A 24,846-nucleotide genomic window follows, 5' to 3' on the forward strand; every position below is an offset into this window, starting at 1 on the left:
TTAACATTCTCAAAACTTCAGTGGCTAGAAGAGAAAAATAAGTCTTTTGTATCCTTATCATATTTGTGTAAAAAAAATTACTGCTCTAAAAAAATTGTGCAATAGAGAGTAGTCATAGTTAGAGCTTTAAAAGATTGCAATACACAGGACATATATGTCATTTAATTATGTGACTTACCTGTTCAGACATGTCTTTGATATCCCTGAGTATTTATTAGAAGTTCAAATATAATTTTAAGTACTTAGCAACATGCATATTTAGCATTTGCATAATTACATTTTTGGTAGGTAAAGTAGAACAATAAGATTTGTTTTAGATAGATGCATCTAAAATAAATGGCATTTTCTCAAATTATGTTTCCAATTGTTACTTTTTAGCTAAAAAAAATAAACTTTGCCATTAAAAATCTGTTATTTTTCACACTATTGCTAATATTTAAATTTATTTTAAGCAATCAGGTTTTGTCATAATGTATGCATGTTAATTGTTAACTTATAAGCACATTGAGATGAATTTGAACCTTTTTTCCCCTCATTTAGCAACATTTCAAGGAATAAGTATGTTCATATATTTTTAAAATCTCCTCTCTTGGGGGCTGGGGATGTGGCTCAAGCGGTAGCGCGCTCGCCTGGCATGCGTGCGGCCCGGGTTCGATTCTGAGCACCACATACCAACAAAGATGTTGTGTCTGCCGAGAACTAAAAAATAAATATTAAAAAAAATTCTCTCTCTCTCTCCTCTCTCACTCTCTCTTTAAAAAAAAAAAAAAAAAAGAAATAAAATCTCCTCTCCTCCTTCACCTTTTACTGAATTGGTTTAAGTTCTCAATATTAGAATATTTGCAGTTCACAAAGAAAGTAGAACAAATAATTAAATATCTATGTATTGTGGGAACAACCAAAATTCAAAATAAGGATAGAGAAGCTTCTAGGAGCCTTCTTTCTCTCTGACTAAACCTGCCACACCTCGTCATGAAAGGACAAAGTTCAATGGGTGAACAAGTACAAGCTTCTCTTAAAGTAGTGGCTCACAGATGTTTTTCAGTAACTCTTTTGACAGCAACATGCCGCACACCTCATTCCCTTCACTAATAAGTGTTTTTCTGAAAGTTACTTATGAAGTAGTTCATAAGCCAGTCCCTTACTAAGTTTCAAAACAAGGGAAGACCCAAACCTAACAGTAGTTTAGTCCTCTAAGATTATAAACATGAAGACTCTTAGGAATTATCCAGTAAGCTTCACTGTGATAGGACAACGCTTGAATATAAGAAAATGGAGAAAAACAAATCTCTAATATTCTTTGGATGACAAAAGGGAAAAATCATATAGAAATAGCTGTGTTTTTTAAAAAAAACTTTAATTTAGTTATTTTAATATTTTTTAGTTGTAGTTGGACACAACACCTTTATTTTATTTATTTATTTTTAGGTGGTGCTGAGATGGAGCCCAGCACCTGCTGGGCGAGTGTTCTGTCACTGAGCCACAACCCCAGCCCCTAATAGCTGTGTTTAAAAAAAAAAAAAAAGGTTAATAATACTATTATGGAGGTAACCTAGGATTATAGATCTTGAGACTTCTATGTTATTATTATTATTATGGTGGTACTGAGGATTAAACCCAGGGGTGCTCTACCACTAAGTTATATCCCCAGCCCTTTTTAAAAAAATGTTTGTATTGAGGTAGAGTCTTGTTAAGTTGCCCAAGCTGGCCTTGAATTTGTAGTCATCCTGACTTAAACACCCTACTAGCTGGTATTACAGGTGTGCACCACCATGCCCAATTTAATTCTAAATTCATAGTGGTTGGAAAAAGAAATAAAGTATTCTATACCCCCAAGCATTCTTACCTGCAACAACTTTTTTTTCTTTTTTTAATTTGGAGTTACACTGATTGTGTATTCATACATAAGCATAGGAAAGTTATGTCCAATTCATTGCACTCTTTCCTGTTCCTATCCCTCCTCCCTTCCCTTCATTCCCCTTTGTCTAATCCAATGAACTTCTCTTTTTCTGACCCCCAACCCCTTACTATGTATTAGCATCTGCATATCAGAGAGAACATTTGGCCTTTGGTTTTTTGGGATTGGCTTATTTCACTTAGCATGATAGTCTCCAGTTCCATTTCCTGGCAAATTCAATAATTTCATTCTTCTGTATGGCTGATATTCCACTGTGTATATATACTACATTTTCCTTATCCATTCATCTGTTGAAGTGCACCTATTTTACTTGCAACTTCTTTACAAAGGGTGAAAGGTGAAATTTGTCTTAGGTTACCATCCTCCTTTGTTTCAGTAGGATTCATATTTCATGAGTCAAATACTATACATTAAGTAAATAACATTTTTAAGTTGGATAGTTGTAAATTAAGTACTCATCATTACCCTGAAAGAAGCCATCCAAAAATAGATCCCTAAGTTTATTGCGTCTTCTGGAGACTCCAGGTTTATCAGGAGATTTTAATTATATGGCTTGGCTATGCTTTCTCTAGCTGAGCTTGAGATAGGGGTCGGAAATATGGTACTTGTGAAGGAAAAGAGATGAAAAAAGAGAAACTTTGGTCAAAAGATGAAGGGAATTCTGTGAACCTGCTAACAGACCAAGAGTCCACCAAGAAATTTCCTGTGGAAAGGCATGTTCCTCTAGGTTCTAGAGTGAGCAACTCAATCAACATTTATGTTTTTCTTTTCTTTATTATAATCCTTTACAGCTTCTTCAAACCTTAGTAAAGTATACTAAAACATTGGTTCGCAAGTATTTTCTGAATTCAAGATGAGGGAAATCAACTTCTATGCTTTTGTAAAGTTCATTAGGTACACTTTGGAAGACCAAGGAGCCCAGAGAGCTTCAGCGATTGTCATCAGTGGAGAAATCTAAAGCAACAGCCCAGAAAAAGTTGACCCAAATCATTCAGGATGGATTCGTGAAACATGTGAGAATTTACTGAGTGTCTTCATAAAATCTGGGGGAGGGGCCATACTCCCTGAATTCCTTTGGATGGAATCTCTGATCCTTCATTTTAAAGAGAAGGGTGATCCAGAAAGACTAGAGAAGTTGTTATACAATTCATTTAAGAAATTAATTCCTCTGTTGCACTGATAAACTGGTTTCTGACCATAAAGTAAGAAGATAATGTCAGCCAATTCCAGAACAATTTAGATGATAAAGAGAGGAAACTATCAGTATTAAAATCTATTACCTCTCCAATAAATGTGACACACCTTTAATATTGTATAGGAACATTTACAAAAATACATAGATATACAAAGAGAATAATTTCAAGTCTACATTAATGAAAATTATAGATCCCTGTAAAGTTATACATGCCTGTAGTCTTGGCTACTTGGAAGACTGAGGAGAGAGGATTGCTTGTGCCCAGGAGCTCTAGTTGCTCAGTGGGTAACATAGTGTCAAAAATAAATAAATAAATAAAGCCAGGTGCAGTGGTGCACACCTGTAATCCCAGTGGCTCAGGATGCTGAGAAAGGAGGATCACAAATTCAAGGACAGCCTCAGCAATTTAACAAGGCCCTAAGCAGCTTAGTGAGATCCTGCTGCAAAATAAAAAATCAAAGGGCTGGAGATGTAGCTCAGTGGTAAAGTGCCCTGGGTTCAATCCCCAGTACCTAAATAAATAAATAAAATAAAATGACTCCTCTTTGCTCATCATGGTGGGAAATGCCAAGAAACAAAACAAAACAAAAAACCTGGAAAACACATCCCTGCCTTTACGAAGCTTACCGTTATAGAGTTAAGCTTACCCTTATAGAGTTTAATTTGCATTATAAGTAGAGAGACACATTTGAGAGAACAAAGAAAGCATGTGCAGAAATTTATACTTTAGTTTTCAGACAGGACACACCTCCTTAATCAATGGTGACAAGAAAGGCAGGATGTGGTGACCACTCTCAGACCAGATTTGGGATGAGTTAGAGGAGCAGGCAGTACTAGTTCTTCAGAAGAACTATTGAGATATCATGGGATGCAAGTGGGCCTTGTACTTTTCAGACTTCAGCAGAAGTGGAAGCCTTATTGCCTTTTTTTTTTTTTTCCAGAAGACTAGGGGTACTCTAGAGCCGTACTACTTGACTTCACACTTGAGCGAGTTACTTCATTCACCCTCTTCTTTTTCTCTAGAAGTTACTGTATTTTTAATTACAAGAATCGATTTAGATGAATCACTAAAGAGGTATTGTTTTAAGACTTGCTTTGAATACTTCCCTCTCGGCTTTGATGAGTTCTTTTGTGATGATTCTGGATGATAATAGGCTTCTGCCTACTCTGGATTTATTTTAGAATTAAAATTTGTCTTGGTTAAGAGGAATGGAATAGGATTATGTCAAGATGGCTTTCCTTCTCTATAATAAGGTCAGGGTATAGATGGGCTTGGGGGACATTTCCAGGTTCATTTGTTGCAAATATATTTGTTATAGACTAGTTGTACTTAGAAGAGTTGGTAGGTCTGCACAGTACTTTTTACAGCATGCAACCCTGTGACTTTGCAGTCTCAAAGTATGAAGGAAGCAATGTTAGAAAGAGAACCAATAACTATTTTTAAATATATATTTATTGTATTTTTTTAGTACTGGGGATTGAACCCAGGAGCACTTAACCACTGAGCCACCACTCCTGCCTTTTTTTTTTTTTTTAAATGTTTTATTTAGAGACAGGGTCTTGCTGAGTTGCTTAGGGCCTTGCTGAGTTGTTTAGGGCCTTGCTGAGTTGCTGAGGCTGACTTTGAACTCATGATTCTCCTGCCTTGGTCTTCAGAGCTCCTGGCTACCAATAGTATTTCTATGCTGACAGATAAAAGACAGAAACTGTGCTGTTTAATTGAGAAGCTTCATAGAACTATATTGATGTAATAATACTAGTAGCAGAATTCTATAACCCTAAATGAATTCTTTGAGATCCTGAACTTTTGTGTTGTGCGTGCTTGTGTGTGTGTGTGTGCGTGTGTGTGTGTGTGTGTGTGTGTGTGTGTGTGTGTGTGAGAAAGAGAGAGAGAGAAGGTTTTGCTAAGTTGTTTAGGGCCTTGCTAAATTGCTGAGGCAGCCATTCTCCTCGTGCCTCAGCCTCCTGAGTCATTGGAAGGCCTGCACCACCACACCTGGCTAGAACTTCCTTTTTAAAAAATAACTAATGTTTAACTAAAAACTAAAATATTTAATTTTCTTTCTTAAAAAAATAAAAGGTTTTATGGTGGTAAAATTGTTCTGTACTACATTATTTTTTTCTGACAATTAGTTTTTTTCTGTAATACATGGTTTTTTGAGCTGACATTAAAATGTGAACAGCAAAGAAAGGAAAGCTAAGAGAAAGGGGAATACTAATATAATAAAAGAATAAGCACTATAAGACTGACTGGTGAGTTTGCATACCATTGCAAGGTTCAGTTGGTCTTTGCATTTTTGTTGAGTGGTCCAAGTAGTTGAAGAAGTGTTTCCTAGAAACTGCCTACAAGTACTTATAAGTAGAGCTCCTCACCTCTATTGAAACAATGCCTCCATAAATTACAGTCGCTATTCTGCAAGAACAAAAAATTCAAAATTTTCTTCCAGGCTGTAACAGGCAAAGCCATCTACCCATCTGTTACCTTGACTAATCCAAGCCTTTACAAACCAATGAGGTCAAAATATTCTACCATATAGAACAATCTAAAGCCCTCAGCCACCTGACCCAAACCCATCAAAAGTCATTTCTGTCTTTGATCTCCCCAACCCCCATCCTACTTCTTTTGTTTTACTTCTCAGCATTAGCAGCCAATTCATCAAATTTTGGGTTTCTCTGAATGCCATCAAATAGTGTCTTTCTTCCTCTTTTGGATTTTGAACAAATTGAGAAGTAAGGTAAAATAATATGATGAAATGTTCAAACATTGCTATTATTATCCATAAAGGCTTAATTCAAGAGCCAAACAGGGGGCTGGTTGTATAGGTGTATAGTGGTAGAGTTCTTGCCTAGAATGTTCAAGACCCTGAGTTCAAGATCCCCAACAGGAAACACACACACACACACACACACACACACACACACACACACACAACAAAACAAAACAAAAACCCAAATGGACTTTTTCATCCTGAATAAAAGTGCTGGGCTTGGAGTCCTCCTGAATTGTTTTAATTTGCTATACTTTTTGGAAGTTAAGAAGACAATGGTACTGATTCTCCTTGTGAATATCAGATTAGCTCTATCACGTTGTGCTGTTTCATGATTAGAATACACCTTATTTTGTTCTGTTAATTTGGGATTCAGCAGGGATTCAACAGATATACATTAATGGAATCTGTCCTTTCTTTCCTTATGAAGTTGAGGCTATAGCAGTTCCATGTCTCAGGCTCAATCCCCAGAACCACAGCAACAACAACAAAAAAGTAGAAGTTTAGGCTGTAACAACCTCCTACTGTTAATTATAGAAGCTTTGTTTCATTTTTCCAGAAACACTGGTTAGGTCTGTTTTAAATCAGCAGCCAATCAGCTTAGTGACTGCTGGTAAACATGAGCCCTGTTCTGCTCCAGACCTGGTTAAACATCATGAGGAAGTGGAGTAGGATTTTCAGCTTGAAAGATCAGGTTTTGTTGTTGCTGTGGTTGGCAATGGTGTGTGTGTGTGTGTGTGTGTGTGTGTGTGTGTGTGTGTGTGTGTGCAAGTGTGGAAGTAAAGAAGAAAGTAGTTTATGGGAAATTCTCTGTTTTTAGTAGCAAGAACAGAGCTACTGCCACGGAAATGTGCCCTTGGCTAGCAAACATGTGAGATAAAATTAAAGGCACTGGCTGAAGATTTTACTGGGGAAACAGGGAAAGAATAAGAATATAGGAGGAAAATAATACTCTGAACTAGAAGAATGCCGCATATGGAAAAACAAACATTTGACACTGAAAATTTGTAATTTGTTAAGAAAATGTGACCAAATCTTTTCTAAATAGAAAAAAAAATTAGAAGTTCACAAACAATAGAGCAATAAAAGCAGTATTCATTTTACAGAAATGCTGAACTAGGTGTTCTTTCCCCTCCAACAACGAATGGCCCAAGAGATTTTGTACAACTGTGTAATTTAAAAAAAAACAGCCTTTTTTTTCTTTAACTTGAAAAATGAACATAATGAAAAGGGTTTTAAAGCATACTGTTATTTTTACTTTCAGTGAATAAAGATTTTTCTTTCTAGATGTGAGCCTTTATCTTAAATGAAGTCACATTAATTCACAATCAATAATTATACCTAATAATAGAAAAACATATGGTAAAATTAGCTGCGGTTAATTTGTAACTTGTTCCTTGGAAAAAGCTATCCTTTTAAGTTAGTTTTAGCATTAAAATAGGATTATAAAGAAAGGCTAAGGAAGAAAGAAGTTTTCCAAATTGAAACTTTCCATCTCTACTCATAACTCTTTCACAAAAAACTACTTTTAGAAAAAATATTGGCAATTCAAACTAACAATTCAATTTGTGGGAATTAATTCCTATTGCAATTAAATGTTCTTTACTTTTCCAAAAACATGGTGACCACCAAGTTTGAATTATCTACGGGAAGTAAATGAGATATAATTGAAATCCACAGATTATCAAACCAATAGTTTTTGTTTTCTTCCATATAAAATTGTTTTAAAAACTGATAAATAGGAACAATTTTAACACTTTTCTTTGTTGGGTCGTAATAACATTAAAAGACACAATGCAACATCAACCCAATGTTTTTTCTAAGGTTGGAAATAAGCTTTACTAACAAAACAAAACAAAACAAAATTGTACTTCTGTACATTAGGAAAATTTTGGATTGATTAAACTTAAACTGGTTTTTCTTTTTAAAATATTGCATAGGTTTTCATATGCTGATAGACATTAAATGTATATTTAAGAGGAAAACATTTTTACCCCATGACTTTTTTTTAAGAGAGAGAGAGAGAGAGAGAGAGAGAGAGAGAGAGAGAAGAGAGACAGAATCTTTTTTTTTTTTTTTTTGTAGATGGACACACATAATGCCTTTATTTTTTTTTAATGTGGTGCTGAGAATCGAACCTGGGTCCCGCCTGTTCTAGGCAAGCGCTCTACCGCTGAGCCACAATCCCAGCCCCAACCCAATTACTTTTATTCAATTGTGGAATATTTATTCTCAGACTATTTCTCAGGTTGAGCAACATGCACAGTTTGTAGCTGTCATGTTATTTTCATTTAGAAGTCTGTGAACCAAAAAGAAGGAACTTAATAACATGCAAACTTAATAATCATTGTCAGGTGTGGTCATATTTAGAGCCACTTATCAATATCCAGTTTCCCTCTCCTTCTCCACATATCAAATACTGAATTTTCTAACCAATGAGTTTTCAGTGGAAATGGTATAAGTAATTTCTATCCTGGATCATTTATATACCAAAGCATACTACTTAGAGTGTCCTTGACTACCCTAACCACCATTCTTGGCAATATTCCAGATGATGGCTACTTATCAGCCTCGGTCTCAGAATAAGAAGAACATAGAGTAGAGGAAAGAAGAGCAGATCCTCACAACTGACTCTTGATTGGCATAGGGCAATTAAGCATAATTAATAAATCATAGGCAAGAAAAAATATTGACTATTTTCAGCTGCCAAGACTGAGGGTTGCTTGTTGCCACAGCATAACTCGACTTATACTAACTGCTATGCAAAATATCAAGAGTAAGTTGTATTTTTTAAACTGGAAAATAAAATCTTCACTGTTTAGTAAAAGAAAAAAGCTAGGTCAGAATCGGACTTTAGTCAGTGGTTAGACAGGTCAGAGCAGAGAAGGCAAGGATCCAGAGACTTGGCAGATCCACCAAGTTGGCACAGATGGTCACACAGGAGGTGCCAGCAATAGAATAAATCACCAGGAAAACCATGAGACAGTGTCTCAGTAGGAGTTACTTATGCCTGCCAAGGAGGCCCAACATGACCTGGGGTTTTTGGAAGGCCCCAAAACTGAGAGTTTGATTCATAAATAAACAAAAGGAGAGCCCATTTACTAGAAAAATGTTTGATCATTGTTCAAGCAGATTAGATGATTAACCCACTGCAATCGAGCTTATTAGGTATTCTCTGCCTAGCACTGTCCTTAATTTCAGATTTCGGGTGGAGCTGATCTACAGATGAAAATTAAGTGGCTCAAAATTACAATAGCAGAAAGGAGCCAACTGAGTCATTACAAATTGAAATTTTTGTGAATGCTCTTTGGGAATAGAAGAATAGGATTTTGAAATAGGTTATTAGAATAATGAGTTTCTCTTGGCCTTGTACCTGTTAACTAAACTATCTGGTTTTGACCGGGTCATGACATTTTCTTCTTCAACTTTAGGATATTTTGTAATATGTTCTGTCCAAAGAACCCTTTCTGAACTTCTAGTTGCACTCCTACAGCTTTTATGGAAATTGGGCAGACTTGACAAAATAGGCCATATATGACATAGTTGTGAGGGCTTAGGTATTCGTTTTCTAGGGCTTCCCTATTGAAGTACTGCAAACTGGGTGGCTTAGATAAAAACAAATTTATTGTCTCACAGTTCTTCAACATTAAGGTATTAACAGGTTTGGTTCTGTCTGAGGACTCTGAGGAAGATCTGTTCCAGCCCGGTGTCCTCGCTTCTGATGGTTTTCTGATAATCTTTTGTCTTCCTTGGCTTGTAGAAGCTTCACCCTGTCCTCTTCTGCCTTCATCATCATCTCCTCCTCTTCCTCCACTTTCTCTTCTTCTCTTTTGGTACTGGGGATTGAACCCAGGGAAACTTTACCACTGAACTATATCCCTAGCACTTCTTATTTTTTTATTTAGAGATAGGGTCTACTGAGTTCCTGAGGCTGGCCTTGAACTTGCAATCTTCCTGTCTTAGCCTCCCAAGTCAGTGGGATTACAGGCATGTGCCACAAGTCCAGCTGCCTTCATCTTGATATGACCATCTCAGTGTGTGTGTGTGTGTGTGTGTGTGCACTCACGTGCGTGCGTGTGCGCACACACACGTGCACATATCCAAGGATAGCCAGTTTTCCCCAGTTAGATTAGATTAGGGGCCTGCCTCATTTTTTATTAAGACCTCATCTTAAATAATTATATCTTTGATGACTATTTACAAATAAGGTCATATTCTAAGGTACTGGAGATTAGAACTTCAATGTGTGAGTTTTGAGGAGACACAATTTAACTCATAGCAGCACATATCAAAGGAGAAGTTGTTTAAAAATGTAATTCATCAATAACATAGCATCAATACATAATTTACAACTTTTTATCAAATTAACAAAAAAACCTATAAGGTCTGTGAATCTTTAAAGACTGGCTTTGCACTACCATTGTCAGCATAACCACCCAGAAATACCATTAGCATCACCCGACAAATCAGAAAACTTCATCTCCAAAGCAAGGCCCTGGACTGTAACCACTCCTTAACAATCTAGGCCGTGATGATGAGATGTCACTCTTTGGATTAGGCCCAGGAAAGGAGGTGGACGACAATCAGATGAACAGAGCAGACTAGGACAGTGAGTAAAGCAATTTAAGGATGTGCCGAAAGCAATTTGAGAAGCTCCATGGCAGCATCATTAGGGACAAGGAAGAAACTATCACTGCTTCAAGAACCGATGTGCGATGTGTGTATCTTGAGCGAAAAAGTGGATTATCTTGCCCCAAAGAAAATGCTGACAGCGATGTCCAGGAATAGCCAAGCCTCCACCCTTCAGCTGCCACCCAGTTTTCTGCCCTCACTTCTCATACACACTTCTCTGAAAGGTCATCTCCATTTGTTGTTCACGTTTTCCTTTCCCCTTTACTTTCCTACCGTCCACTTCCACCTGACTGCTATCATTACAATGAAAATGAAGTTATTTTTCTGGGTCACCACTAAGCTCTTAACTGCTTCTCTGCCTTTATCTTACTCTGTCTTCTGCTGCATTTCACACCCATGATGAAGCGTTTCTTTTTGAAACTCTTTCTTTACCCTTCTCCATTTCCATCTTTCTACCCACCCTGTAGATGTTGGTGACTTAATATACTTACTAGTATTTGGTGAGAAGAATAGCAAACTTGAAATAAGAAGATATACCCAAGTCTCAATAATAATTGAACATATTTCTGCCTCTTTGTCCCTTACCTATAAATTGATCATCACTATGATAATGTTATCTCATCCCCTACAGAGCTGCTATAAGATTTAAACAAGAACATACATAGAAAATGCTTTGTAAATGGCCATATAGATGCTGTTCCATAAAATTATAATTCCTTTGATGGTAAGAACTACATCTTTATTTCTGAATTTCAACATCTCATCTCCTTGCTACAGTAGTAGGCAAGTAGCCTGTGTTTATTAACAAAATGGACAAAAGCATGAAAGAAGGCAGTCAAAAAAAAAAAAAAAGAAGAAGCCTGTTTATGCCCTTGGAAATTTTCTGAATATTCATATTTTATTAAACTACTACAATTACAGTTTTCTGAATATTAAGACTACTTGTCTTTCTACAGAGTCAAAGGGCAATGAAAATACAAAAGAGCTGCATCTTATTTGGGGCTGAGGTTGGAAAGACCTGGGCAGCAGGGTGGTGGGAAGGAGTCTCCTTCAACAGGAAGCACGCTCAGCCTGAGGGCTGCTTTCTCCTCCTGTGAGAACTGAACTAGAAAACTCAGTGTGCAGTTTAACTAGCAAGCTCACACAAAGATGTTTTAGAAAGAGTATTTTTAAAACAGAGACCAGTCATTCTGGAAAATTTGGCCTACAAATAAAAGATGAATATTAAAATCACTCAGCATGTGAACATTTAGAGAGAGTCATTTTTAAGGTTTTGACGATCATCCTCCAGTGTTGTTTTTTTAAAATGTAAAAATAAATGCAGGCACACTTTGACATCATAATATATAAACTATTTTGCTTATGATATATAAACTATTAGTCTCAATATGATTAAGCATTCTTTGATGAAATGATTTTTAATGATGCTTCAGTCAATTAATGGAATAATAATATTAATTGCTAAGATTTACTGAACACTTGCTGTGAGCCAGAGCTATGTATACTTAAGATACTTACTTAATCTTCACAATAACTCTGCAAGGTTATTTTAACATAGGAAGCCGAGACTTAGAAAATTTAAATAACTTTGTCATTGTCACACCCATTGGGATGTGACTTGAACCCAGATTTGTTAACACTGCAAATACTAAACCATAGTCACTGTGCTCTACTGGCTCATATATGGAGATAACAGTTTATTTAAATAAATTTTGTGTTCTTGGACATTTAGGTGCTTGCTAGTTTGATGATATTAAAAAACTGTGATTAACCTATTTGTGGGGAAATTTATATAAACAAGAAAATTATCTCTTTAAGCTAAATTGCTGGAAATAAAAGCATTCAGTCGAAAGAAGTATGCAATTTTAAAACGACTTTTTTATGCTTATTGCCAAATTGCCCTGTAGAGATACTGTAATAATTTACATACCTAGTTTCTTTAAACCATCTCAACACTGATGTTGTTTCTTCTTCAATTGTTGGTATAAAGATTTCACGCCATTGCCGGGTGCAGTAGTGCATGTCTGTAATCCCAGAGGCTCCGGAGGCTGAGACAGGAAGATAGAGAGTTCAAAGCCAGCCTCAGCAAGGATGAGGGGCTAAGCAACTCAGTGAGACCCTGTCTCTTATTAAAATACAAAATAGGGCTGGGGATGTGGCTCAATGGTTGAGTGCCCCTGAGTTCAATCCCCCATGCCCAGAAAAGTGGCATAGTCATGTAGCTCATAATGACATTTGTGTCAATGACAGATGGCATGAACTACAATGGTCCATAGATCGTAATGGAGTTAATAAATTCCTATGGTCTAGTGAAATCATGGCCATCCTACACTGTAGCACAATGCATAACTCAACACCTGTGGTGATGCTGGTGTAAGCAAACATATTATGTTGCTGGTCATATAAAGTGTAGCTCTTATCATTATGTCCAGTACATAATACTTACTTATGACAGTTAGCAACTATGTTGTTGGCTTATATATTTACTATAATGTTCTTTTTATTGTTGTTTTAGACTACTACTTATTAAAATATAGTTTACTATAAAATAGTAGGCTGTATTATACCACCAGCAGCATTATATATCTTATGTTTACTGTCTCTTTATTTTTTATCTTATTCTTATTTTTAAAATAAACAAAATAATTTATATTTATTTATTGGACACAGTGAGATATTACAGTACAAGTGTACAGTGTGTATTGATCAAAGTGGGGTGATGAGAATTTCCTTCTCCTTAATATTTCTTTTTTAAAAAATTTTAAATTTGTTCTTAGTTATACATGACAGTAAATATATTCTGACATATTATATATACATGGAGCATAACTTCCAATTTTTATGGTTATATATGATATGGAGTGGTGGTTGGAAAATGGAATAAAATGTTCTACACCATCAAGTATTACAGGTTCTTACCTGCAACTTCTCTTTTTTTATTTGGAGTTATACTGATTGTGTATTCATATATGAACACAGAAAAGTTATGTCTGATTCATTCTACTGTCTTTCCCATTCCCATTACCTCTCTATTCCCCCATTCCCCCTGTCCAATCTAGTGAACTTCCCTTTCCCTCTGCCCCTCCCTCCCCCTTATGGCCTATTGTGAATCAGCATTACCTATCTGAGAGAACCTTTGGTTTTGGGGATTGGCTTATTTCACTTAGCATGAGAGTCTCCAGTTTCATCCATCTACCAGCAAATGCGATAATTTCATTCTACTTTATAGCTGAGTAATATTCCATTGTATATATATGTACAACATTTTCTTTATCCATTCATCTGTTGAAGGGATAATAGCTTAGCTATTATGAATTGAGATGCCATAAATATTGATACGGCCACATCAGTATAGTATGCTGGTTTTAAGTCCTTTGGGTTTATACCTAAGAGTGGGATAACTGGGTCAAACTGGTGGTTCCATTTCAAGTTTTCTGAGTAATCTCCATACTGCTTTCCAGAGTGGTTGTACCAATTTGTAGTCCCACAGCAATGTATGAGCATACCTTTTCCCCCACACTCTCACCAACATTTATTGATAATTGTCATTCTGACTGGAGTGAGATGAAATCTCAGTGTAATTTTAATTTGTATTTCTCTAATGGCTAGTGATGTTGAACATTTTTTTTTCATATATTTCTTGATTTTCTTGACTGATGGTATTTCTTCTTCTGTGAAGTATCCATTTATTGACTGGGTTATTTGGGTCTCTTTCTTTCTTTCTTTCTTTTTTTTCTTTTTCTTTTCTTTTCTTTCTTTTTTTTTTTTTTTTTTTTTTTTGGTGTTGAAGATGCAGGTGGGAAATATTTTCTCCCATCCTCTAGTTCTAGAAGTTTTCTGGTGGAGATTTTTGGGTATTCTAGATATAGAATCATTTCATCAGCAAATAGGGATAGTTTGAATTCTTATCTTCCTATTTGTATCCCTTTAATTTCTTTCTTCTAATTGCTCTGGCTAGAATTTTCAGGACTGTATTGAAAGAGGGCATTCCTGCCTTATTCCAGTTTTTAGAGGGAATGCTTTCAATTTTTCTCCATTTAGAATGATGTTGGCCTTGGGTTTAGCATATATAGCTTTTACAATGTTAAGGTATGTTCCTACTATCCCTAGTTTTTCCAGCGTTTTGAACACGAAGGGGTGCTATATTTTGTCAAATGCTTTTTTAAAAATATCTATTGAGATAATTATGTGCTTCTTGTCTTGAAGTCTATTGATGGGATGAATTATGTTGATTGATTTCTGTATGTCGAAACAACTTTGCATCTCTGGGAAAACCCCACTTAATCATGGGGCACTATTTTTAAAATATGTTTTTCTATGCAATTTGCCCGTATTTTGTTAGGAAATTTTGCATCTATGTGCATCAGGGATATTGATCTGAATTTTTCTTTCCTTTATGTGTCATAGTCTGGTTTTGGTATCAAGGTGATACTAGCTTCATACAATGAATTTGGAAGGGTTTCCTCTTTTTCTATCTCATGGAATAATTTGAGGAGGATTGGTGTTAGTTCTTCTTTGAAGGTCTGGTAGAAGTTGGCTGAGAATTTGTCTCGTCCTGGGTTTTCTTTGTTGGTAGAATTTTGATGGTGTCTTCAATTTCATTGCTTGAAATTGATCTGTTTAAATTTTCTATGTCCTCCTGATTCAATTTGGGTAGGTCATATGTCCAGAAATTTGTTGATGTCTTCAAGATTTTCTGTTTTATTAGTGTATAAATTTTCTAAATAGTTTCTGATTATTGTCTATATTTCAGTAGTATACATTGTGATATTTCCTTTTTCATTATGAATTTTAGTAATTTGAGTTTTCTCTTTCTCTTTGTTAGCTTGGCTAACAGTTTATCAATTTTATTAATTTTTTTAAAAAACAACTTTTTGTTTTATCATTTAAATTTTTTTGTTTCAATTTCATTGATTTCAGCTCTGATTTTAATTATTTCCTGTCTTCTGCTTTTGGTGTTGATTTGTTAAGGACTTTGAAATGTAATGTTAGGTCATTCATTTGTTGACTTTTTCTTCTTTGAAGGAATAAACTCCATGCAGTGAATTTTACTCTTACTACTGCCTTCATAATGAACTAGAGATTTTGATATGTTATATCTGTGTTCTCATTTACCTCTAAGAATTGTTTAATTTCCTCTTTGATGTCTTCTGCAATCCATTGTTCATTCAGTAGCATATTATTTAGTTTCCAGGTGTCAAAGTAGCTTCTATTTTTCATTTTATCATTGATTTCTTTTTTCATTCCATTATGGTCTGATAGAATGCAAGGTATAATAAATATATATATATTTTGTATTTGCTAAGAGTTGCTTTGTGGCCTAAGATATGGTCTATTTTAGAGAAGAATCTGAATGCTGCAGTCATTGGTGGATGAAATATTCTATATATGTCTGTTAAGTCTAAATCATTAGTTGTATTTTTTTAGTTCTATAGCTTTTTTATTTAGTTTTTGTTTGGAGGATTAATTCAGTGGTGAGACAGGTGTGTTAAAGTCACCCAGGATTATTGTGTTGTGGTCTATTTGACTCTTGAAATTGAGAAGGGCTTCTTTGATATATGTAGATGCTCCATTGTTTGGGGCATAAATATTTATGATTGTTATGTCTTATAGGTATAATTCCTTTAAGCAGTAAGAAATGTCCTTCTTTGTCTCTTCTGATTAACTTTGGCTTGAAGTCCACTTTATCTCATATGAGGATAGAAACCCCTGCTTGTTTATAATATCCATGTGAATGATATGTTACTACTCATCCTTTTACCTTCAATCTGTGGATGGTTTTGCCTATGTGTTGAGTCTCTTGGAAACAGCATAATTTTGGATCTTGTTTTTTAATCCAATCTGCCAGTCTGTGTTTTTTGATTGATGAGTTTAGACCATTTACACTCAATGTTATTATTGATATATGATTTTTAAAATATCTTTATTTAATTTTTATGTGGTGCTGAGGAATACAACCCAGTGCCTCACCTGTGCAGGGCAAGCACTTTGCCACTGAGCCACAACGTCAGTCCTTGAGATGATTTTTATTTCCTGTAGTTTTTATTTATTTCTGTTTTTTAATTTGAATTAGTTTTACCTTTGATTGACTATTCTTCTAGTGTAGTTCCACCCTTTGCTTGTTTTCACTTTTATTTTTCATTTCTTCCTCGTGAAATAACTTCACTGTATGCCAATTGGTCTGGAGATTCTAAATCAGTGCACCTCCAGTGGCCAGAAATTGCTGGTCCATGCTGGAAGACTGCACTCCACGATCCCCCCTGGGTTCTATTCATGTGGTGAAGGAGCCAATTCTTAGTCCACTATGTCACCATGGACCTTAAGTTTCCTGGTCTTGAGTTCAGCCTCCAAACTCAGTCTCTCCTGCTCCTGCCCTTTCAAATTCCTGGCTGGACGTGTCTCTCCCAGCAGGTCCTGCAAGCAGCCTGATTAGTGGGGGAGGGAGAGTCAGGTGGTTTCCTCAACCAGATGTCCCCTGTGTAAATCTCTGCCCACATTTAATTTTCTCCTGGCCACTTAAGCACACTCTGTATCATGCAGTGTGTGTTTGGTATTTCACCAAACTCAGGTGTGCCAGGAATTGGCTCCCTCAGCTGGTGGTCCCTCTGCTGCAGCTGTAAAATGGTTCTTTCCTCTGCCCATCTCTGGGAGACATGCAGTCCCCCCATCCCAACCCCATGAGGCTATTGTGCAGCATGCCTTTCAGTGTAGTTGGGCAGTGTCTTTGATGGCTAAACTTGCTTTACCCAAACATGCCTCATTTCTCCTAAAAGTGCAAGTGCCTTTAATTCCCTTATCCCTCCTCTGTGCTCACAAAGGGACCAATCTGGCTTGTCCCTCTGGCCATAGCAGCGGCTGTGGCGCTGGACATTTCTTCCTTATTTCTTCTCCTGAGTCCCTGATCTAATTTGAGTGTCCAGTATTAATGTCCAATCCCCTCCATCCCCCCATTTTCTTCATTCACTCACCTTGGTGAGAAGCTGTCTGTTTTCTTGGTTTCACACCACAAAGCAGCCAGGAAAGTGACCTGCTCTATTCCACCATCTTGAAAATCTCTCCTAATCATTTTTTTAAATACTTTTTTAGTTGTAGATGGACAGAATATCTTCACTTTATTTATTTATTTATTTATTTATTTATTTATTTATTTTTATGTGGTGCTGAGGATTGGACCCAGGGTCCCACACTTGCTAGGCAAGCACTCCACCGCTGAGCCACAACCCCAGCCCCTAATCTTTTTTTTTGTGTGTGTGTGTGTTCAGAAGTGTTGAGCTCCTCTCTTCTGGTTCTTCATGAAACATAAAATAAGTTACTGTGAATGGTAGCCACTTGTTGTGCTGTATAACACTAGAACTTATTCCTCCTATGTAACTGTGTTTTAGTACCTACTGTCCAATCTCCCTTGATGCTCCTGCCCCATTCTTTTCCTAGCTTCTATTGTTTACTATTCTTTTCCATTTGGTGATTAACTTTTTTAGCTCTCACATTTGAGAAAGAACATGCAGTATTTGTCTTCCTGGCTTTTTTTTTTTTTAACATAATGTTTTCTAGTTTTACTCATTTTGCCTCAGATGACGGGGTTTCACTCTTTTAACGGCTGAACAATATTCCATAGTGTATATATACAACATTTTCCTTATCCATTCATCATTGATGAATACCTGATTCCACATATTAGTTCAAGGCCAGCCACAGCAACTTAGCAAGATCTTGCATCAAAATAAAGAAATAAAAAGGTCTAGGGAAGTAGCTCAATGGTAGAGTGCCCCTGGGTTTAATCTCTAGTACTTGGGGAAAACAAAGAAACAACAACAACAACATCAACAACACACACACACACACACACACACACACAAACATACAGTAAAGTATAGTAAGATGATGGACTGGGAATCTCAGGACATGAATTTTAGTCCTGGCTCCTTAATCACTGGGCAAATTTTTTGTATAATTTGTTGTATAATTATAACATATTTCTATAATATAGGGGTTTTCAAACTGCTACAGGCATTCTAAGAACATTTTATTCAACTTTCACTTTTAAAAGATATATACATGATCTCTCTATATATATATCTATATCTATATCTATCTATATATATATACACACACAGATATAGATTAAGTTCTAGTGTTGTGCAGCACAGATTTAAAATTAAGATGTTAAATCCCAAGTTTTAACATATATGTAACCACTCATATACTACTGTATCAATCTCTATTTTCGTGTGTAATCCTTGGAATAAAGCATTCCATGCGTATATTTGCCCCTATAATGGCTATGTAAGAATAATACAATTCTAGATAGATAGATAATTTTTTTTTGTACTGGAGATTAAACCCTAGGGTGTTTTACCACTGAGCTACAACCCAGCCCTTCTTATTTTATTTATTATTTTGACACAGTATCTCACTGAGTTGCTGAGGCTGGCCTTGAACTTGAGATCCTCTAGCCTCAGCTTCCCAAGTCACTGAGATTATAGGAATGTTCAATGCCTGCCTGGCTAAAAGGTATATGTATATATGTATATACATATATGCATATATATAAAATATTACTATTAAAAATTTCAATTTTCCAGGTGCAGTGGTGCACACTCATAATTCTGGTGAATTGAGGGACTGAGACTGGAGGATTGCAAATTCAAGGCCAGCCTGAGCAACGTAGTGAGATTCTGTCTCAAAACAAAACAAAAAGGGCTGGGGGTATAACTCTGAGGTAGAGGTTCCCTGGGTTTTCTGATTTTGTGATAAAGTAGTTACACATTTTGGCTTTTTTGTGTATAACTTTATACACACACACACACACACACGTATGCATTTTAGATGAAGTAGAAAAATTACCTCTGAAACTAGAAATGGATTGCCAGTTAAAAGCAGAATATTTAAAAAGCAAATGTGAAGATGGAAATTATAATATCGATTAGGCTTACATTTTAGGATAGGCACTGTATTGATCCAACTAAGAAAAAAATGAGTCTTACTATAAAGTACTCAATGCATCTTCAGATTTTTATTGACCAAACTGGCAGTGATATGCAAAATGAAAGCAATATACAGAAAATTCTGCACAAAGTCATCATGATACAAGTTTAGTTTGTTTGGCAATTCAGGGTCCAGTGAATAACAGGTACAGATTAAAGTGTTGTTAAAGAAATGAAAACAAATGCAATGTTTTTTTAAATGATTATTTACCATAAAGATCGCTGCTGTGGCAATAAAAATATTTAAATTTTCAATGTGATTGTTTTGCAAGATACTTCTAAGTTCTATGACAAGATAGGACACCATTTTGAAATAAAATGTTGTAAATATAAAAATAAGGATTCCAGAGTTCTTCATCAATATTTTGCAGCTCCTTCCATCAAGAAATGGAGTCTATTTCCCACCCTTTGACTATGATTGTGCCTTGTGACTTGCTTTGACTAAAAGAATGTGGCTGAAGTTATACTGTGCAGAAACTAGACGTCCAGAGCCTTGGAGCTCATGCCTTTCCTTCTTGGAAGGTCCTGACCCCATGTAAAGAAGCCAACTACTCACTGATAAGAAACCATGCAGAAAGAATGGCTTAACTAACATTCAGTCACTAGACATATTAGTGAGCTGTTTTTTTTTTTTTTAAAGGAAAGGGAAGGAGTTTAGTGAAGTTTTAGAAGAGGGGAGTGAGAGGCATAGAGAGTCTCAGTATTGAGTAACAAGCTAAAGACTTCAGGAAACCCCAAGAAACCAGAGGAGAGCTTGTGGAGAGGTCTTTGGAAGGGTCTTAGCCCTGTGGGCCACAGCCAGGTGCCTGGAACTGCTATTGGTAGGCAGGGCTAGAAAATTCTGTCTCTCTGTGGGTAGTGATGGTGGTGGGGGAGAGGTAGGAGGAGATTTGAACAACTAAAGAAGAATTTTTATTTAGGAAACTCAGGAGAAGACAATTTCCTCAGGTATTTTGGCAAATATCCTCCAAGGAGAATAAAAACATTGGATTCTGGGCGGGTGCAGGAATGCTTTATAGACAAAATAATTATACTAAAAAAGCTTTCAAGAAGAATTTCCTATCTTCCAATCATTTGTATCTCTTTTATTGTCATATATTAATGTTTTCAACAAAAATGATTGGCCTGTCAGTTGTGATGAATGAGGGAAATAAGGAATAAATGATGTGAGTATATTCCTTTCTCCAACTTTATAAATACAAGAGGAAAGTTTCAAACTCTCTGATGTTCATAGCAAAAGCATTTTTTGCTTTATTTCATATTTTCAGAAAAGTTGAGTCTGTCAGTTCTATTTGAAACTGTCTCAATTGTAAAAGCCATTGCACATACGAACTTTCCATTACATAGAACTCAGTTTTGACCATACATGGGGCATATTAAGTATTTATTTCAAGTCACTTTATTGATACTAAAAGGTTGGTGATCTGCTGGTTTGGTGGTTAGTGAACTGAATGATGATTCGGGGGTTCTCAAAAAACATCGACTGGGCTGGGGTTGTAGCTTAGTGTTAGAGTACTTGCCTAGCATGTGAGAGGCACTGGGTTTGATTCTCAGTACCATATATAAATAAATAAAATTAAAAAAAATAAAGGTTCATTGATTACTAAAAAAAAATATTTAAAAAAAATGACCTGTTGTTCTCAATACATACAATTCTAACAGATTTGAAAAGAGTTTGCAGGAAACGATATGAAATACTCAACTAATTCTGGATGACAGTCACAAAATTTAGTGGCATAAAACAACAAATATTTATTTCTTGTTTACTCATTTCTTTGTCAGTTGGAGTTCAGCTACTTCATGATCTGCCTAAGGTTTGGGCTTGCATTTCCTCTCCATGAATATTCCTGGGCTTGGTCCAAGGGTTACTAGCTATCCTGCACATGCTTTTCTCAAGGCAATGAAGAGAGCAAAAGGGTAAGCCAAACTATACCAGGGCAGTTCTTAACTTTGCTCATGTCAGGTCTATTACCATCTTACTGATTAAAGCAAGTCACATGGCCACATCCAACATCAAGATGATATGGAGGGCTGGGGTTGTAGCTCAGCGGAAGGGCAGTTGCCTAGCACCCATGAGGCACTGGGTTGAATTGTCAGCACCATAAAAAAATAAATAAATAAGTAAAGGTATTGTGTCCATCTATAACTAAAAAAATATTTTTAAAAAAGATAGTATGGAAGCATATTCTTCCCATGGAAAGGGGAAGAGTGAGTATTTCTTTAGCAACAATGTAATCTACTAGAAGATGCTTGTATATTGCTTTCATTCCTTAAAAAAATTAAAAATTTAAATTTCTTAAAACTTCATATTGCTTAAGTTAATAACCAATTGCAAACTATAGAAAACTCAAGGTAAGAGTAATTTTAAAAATGTAGAATTTTATCTCATGCCTATAAATGAAGTTCACAGGAAAGAAATCTAAAGTAGCAATGGTATCTTCATAATCTTCAAGAACCCAGTGTTTTCATTTAATTCTGATCTTATTTCCAAGCCACTCCTGATCCTAGATAGCTAGTCAAATTCTAGCCATCAGGTTCACATTTCAGAGAGCAATGGAATGAAGAAAGTTACTTTCTTCTCCTCAGAAGTTTCACACAATTCTTTGTTTACATCTTTAGTTAGTCAGCTTTTCATCACTATAACAAATACCTGGAATAATCAACATAAAAAAAGAAAACATGGAGCTGGGTTGTGGCTCAGCTTAGAGTGTTGGCCTCCCACGTTCAAGGGTTGAATTGTCAGCACAAGTGTTGAGTTTTCTATAATTTGCAATTAGTTATAAACTTAAGCAATATGAAGTTTTAAGAAATTTAAATTTTAAAATAAATAAAAAAAATAAAGGTATTGTGTCCAACTACAACTAAAAAAATTAGAGAGAGAGAGAGAGAGAGAGAGAGAGAGAGAGAGAGAGAGAGAGAGAGAGAGAGAGACATCTTTATTTTTATTTTGGCTTATTATTTCCGAATTCCAGTCCATGATTGATTGGCCCTGTCGCTTTTGACCTATGGTGGGGCAGCCCATCATGGCAGGGGGCACAAGGTGGAGTAAAACTTTTCACCTCATTGCAAGAAGTGAAAGAGAGAAGAGGAAAGAGACCAGTGCCCCACAATCTCCTTTGAGCACACATCCTCAATGACCTAAAACCTCCTACTAGGCCCCATCTCTTGAAGATTTCTAGCACCTTCCAATAGAGCAAGTTGAGGACAAGGCCTCTGAGGGACATTCTGGATCCATACTATAGAGCGTATTATTGACCAGAAATTACTCACATAATCATACTAGCAATGGAAGAGGGAAGTTTATACTTTATTCTTGGAACTCTCAAAGTGTTCATGTTTCCTATGAAAAATATTCAGTTTTCCAATATTAATATTCTACTGGGGAAGAACTGTTGGTGTAGAGTTGGTAGTCTTTGTCACAAATTCTGTCACAAATTCTGAAGAAACTGTTTGCATTCTCAGCACAACCTAGCCTTCAAATTAATTATTTAATTTCTTCCTCTGTTTCATTCTTATAATAAAAATATAATTGGTAGATTGGGTATATGTAGCTCAGTGGTAGAACAGTTGCTTAGCATATGTGAGGCCCTTAGTTCAACCTCCAGCATCTTGGAAAACAAACAAAAATACCTATAATTTTGAGCTGGGCACAGGGCACATGCCTATAATTCTAGCTACACTGGAAATTGAGGCAGGAGGATCTCTCGTTTGAAGAAAGACTGGGTGATTTATCAAGTCTGGGTGATTTATCAATGTCTCAAAATAAGGATTTTAAAAGAGAGCTGGGGATGTAGCTCAATGGTAGAGTACTTATCTAGCATGCACGAGGAATTGGGTTCAATCTTCAGTACTACAAACACACATACACAAATGATTGGTAACAGATAAAGACACCACAGATATCATCCCTCAAAGTCCTGAATTATGTTTAGTTATAGCTGACAATTTGGCAAAGAGAAAAAAGGAGAGTGAATGAATTTTCTAATGTGTATGTCTATTCCCAACAGAGTGTCTTGCTTCTCCTGTCTTCCAGCTTGATTCTGAAGTGGATTCTAAGGAGAAACACACTATATCTTTGCCACTGTAACATGTTAACTCCAGGAGTCCATGAGTTATTGAGAAATTTCAGAGAAGACATTTCCTGTCTAAGGTTTGAATCAGCCCATGGATCATCATTTTTTTTTTTCATAATCATTTACCTGTAATCAGGGTTATTCAAGATCTGTTCTCAGTATATCTTTTCTAGTCCTATCTCTCACTACTCTCGTTTCATGTCTAAAATTCATAACATGTTATAAAAATGTGAATTAGTAAATATAACTTTCTTAAACAAAGTGGATTACCTGTGCTACCTAACTGTATCCTCTATCTTACTTTTTTCCTATGCTTGAGCCATGTCAGTAAAGAGTGACCCCCCCCGCCTCGTCAGATCTTATCTATTCATTTAAGACTTAAACCAAAACTGGATATATATATATATATATATATATATATATATATATATAAAATTAGACATATATAAATATATATATATTTATTTATTTAAATATTTTTTAGCTATACACAGGCACAATATCTTTATTTTGTTTATTTATTTTTATGTGGCGCTGAGGATTAAACCCAGGGTCTCACACCTGCGAGGCAAGTGCGAGGCGAGCGCGAGGCGAGCGCTCTACCACTGAGTTACAACCCCAGCCTCAAAACTTTATTTCCTCAAAATAGCTTCTTTAGAATCCCACAATCAGAAGTGACCTGTCTAAAGCCCAATATTACTGTATATCATATTCCTTTATTCTTTTATTAATTCACAACTAATATTTGTTGAATACTTATTGTGTGTCATGGTGCTAGGTTTCATTCATAGCATTTATAGTCTAGTGGAGAGCATTAATCAAGTCATAGTCTCCATATGTATATACCATGACCTTTGTCACATTATACTTCTATTGTTCATCTTGCTTCCTGACCAAGCAATGAAAAAAAAATGAGAAAGTTGTATCTCATCATCTGTATACCTTTTTGATACCTAGTACTATATCTTGCACTGTTAAATAAATGTTCATGGCAATATTTGATAAATGAATATTCTTGGGATATTTTGTTTACTACAGGTGAGGCAATTCCAAGGAAGTGTGTGTAGAAAAATTCATGTGAAATTAAAATACACATTTAAAAATATATACGTGTATCTTCATAACTGGAGTGATGGGGATGGAAAGGAATCTACAAGGTGAAAATAGAGCATTGCCTTATTAGAAATGCAAATATGAATCAATGTATGATTTTGTGAATTCCAGGTGTGCAGTGCCCAGACTTACAAAAATCATATAGACAAAATGTTATTGTTTG

The 24,846-nt window shown here is 35.8% G+C and overlaps 1 protein-coding gene across 3 annotated transcripts in view; it reads left to right on the top strand.

Annotated features, from left to right (window-relative positions):
* LOC144364916 (uncharacterized) overlaps window positions 1-24,846 on the top strand; it is a 56,048-nt gene that overhangs the window by 26,101 nt on the left and 5,101 nt on the right. For 2 of the 3 annotated variants that reach the window (XM_078015182.1, XM_078015183.1), the window contains exons 4-5: window positions 2,805-2,931; window positions 23,531-23,647. The gene's annotated coding sequence lies outside the window, so the exon portion shown is untranslated. The remainder of the gene's footprint in view (window positions 1-2,804; window positions 2,932-23,530; window positions 23,648-24,846) is intronic. The other variant, XM_078015184.1, reaches the window with a different exon arrangement.

The sequence above is a fragment of the Ictidomys tridecemlineatus genome, chromosome 6 (genome assembly GCF_052094955.1).
Source record: "Ictidomys tridecemlineatus isolate mIctTri1 chromosome 6, mIctTri1.hap1, whole genome shotgun sequence".
NCBI classification, from domain to species: Eukaryota; Metazoa; Chordata; class Mammalia; order Rodentia; family Sciuridae; genus Ictidomys; species Ictidomys tridecemlineatus.